Below are 2,218 nucleotides of genomic sequence, written 5' to 3'. Positions count from 1 at the left end.
TATGAGACGTGACGTCTAAGGAAACCCGCTGCTACCTGGGAGCTGTAGTATTTGCTCTGCTGTGGTCTGTTTTAGGCATCAATTTCATTTTACTATTTCATTTTTTTGTTTGTTTTTTGTGGAGAAGTTGGTTGTATAGTACGTTTTCTGCCGGGCCGAATAGCATGTTTGACGGTGTATATTGAAACATGTATTCTCACAGAATGCCTTAATAGATCCTAGTTTCTCAAGCAAATGTAATTTTTAGAAAAATATACAGAGTTATAACTGCTAGCTTAAAAGTTTCTATTCGTGTATAAAATGTCAGACAAATGGCAAATTTAATCATCTGACTAAATTATATATATGCCAGCTTTTATTCACATTAGACGGCAAATTGCTAAGTGACATGATCTAGCCAGGCAATTTTTCCACCACAGCCAAGTGAGTCCAAGAATTCTGTCAATTCTGAAGTCTTTCACACTGCAGCAAGTCACTTTTGCATCCCACAGAGGGAGGAAGCAATCAAGTTGTAAAGTCACTTTACATTTACCCACAGTGGATTGCGTTTAATGCATGTGAAAAATATTTAAATAATTGCTTTTTTCTATGATACATTCCACTAGTTTGGAAATTTGCTTGCTTGATGTTTTCAAAGCTTTCCTTATTAGAGCTTCTGCAATCAGTGAGATTTACAATAGAGATAAGGCCACAGAGCACCTAAGGTCACACTCAGCACAGCAAGGAGCTGCACCAGTTCATCACAAACAATGAAGTGGTCACTGAGTTGTAAATGGAAAAACTACACATGAAAGGGTGTGGCATTTAGAGGCAGATGAAGTGACAATCTAACACCAGAAATGCAAACAAAATAGAACCACTAGTATTCTGAGGGAAAATATAAGTCATCAGGAACCATGCAGTTGTGGCTGTTCTGTACAAGAAAACTTAAAACATACAACAAGCGAGCAAGATATGAAGAAAGAACAAGAGTAGGCCATCACATAAATTAAAAACATAATGAGGAAATCAAAACTCTTCATGGTCAGAAACATGTTTTATAATGGTCTGGGAATGTTCTGGGATCCCTCAGGAAGAGCTGGGAAATTCTGGGGGAAGGGATAAGACAGAAATCACCGCGTATACAGTGACCTGTGGACATCTACCTCTTATGTTTCCACAAAACCACAAAATGTACTTGAATTCTCTTAAATCTGTGGATTAAAGTGATGACATTTTATTTATTCAAGTTTTAAGGGTGGAGAGTCATGTCATTTGGAGCAATTATGCAACAGACATTTTTTTGAAGATAACATCAGGGTTTTTTACTGCAATTATGCAACACACAAGCACACAATGTAATGATAAACCAATATCAATATCATCTTAAAATATACACATGCCTGTGGGGGGGGGGGGGTACAACACTTTTTGGGCAGCAGGGCTCCGCCTTTGTTTGTATCTGGCTAAACAATTGTTTAGCCTATACTTAAGTCTGTGGCTTGATCTCATTAGGCTTTTCAACTGCTTGGATAAATTGTAAATATAAACAATAAAAAACTTCTCTTGCTCCCTGTTTCCTGTTGACCTCTCTCCCACTTTTTACAGAAATAAAGGCATAAAAAGCCTCAAAGAAAATATAGAGTTATAATAATATTAATAGTAAACTGTGAAGGCATGTCCTTTGTAAAGGCAGAGATAAAGAAACATGCTGTGACATGTCCATCGCTACTTCAAAGGCATTTTATTAGTACATGATTCCAATCATTTTAGGTGCTCAAAAAAGATTAGCTTCTCTCAGGGTGAGCATCTGAGGTGTTGGTTGCTCTGGCTCCTATAGAGAGAGCTTTGTTCAGCCCATAATATCGTTTGTAATGAACCTTCTATGCTTGCAGGATACTAATAGCAAACAAAACCCAAACCCTGTATACACTGAGCACAGACACACCCAATAAGGGAGAAGGTGTTCCATCTGGACTGGTGAGTCAGTTTCTGCCTAAAATCGTGGCCAGAATCACATTTTGTGTATATACATGCACAAATAAATGAAAGTGTTAACGTTAACGATAACGTTGATATTAAAATATTAGTTTGAATGTGAATTATGCTGATGTCTCTTGTGATCCTGCTCAACACTTCAAAATGAAAACATTGATAAAAAAAATTAAAGAAATTCTACAAGGGTATTAAAAACCCCAGTCATTCTTATTGCTTTACCAACTTGCTTACATTCACAGTC

The sequence above is a fragment of the Echeneis naucrates genome, chromosome 22, assembly GCF_900963305.1.
Source record: "Echeneis naucrates chromosome 22, fEcheNa1.1, whole genome shotgun sequence".
In the NCBI taxonomy this organism is placed as follows: domain Eukaryota; kingdom Metazoa; phylum Chordata; class Actinopteri; order Carangiformes; family Echeneidae; genus Echeneis; species Echeneis naucrates.
This window is presented reverse-complemented; position numbering follows the sequence as displayed.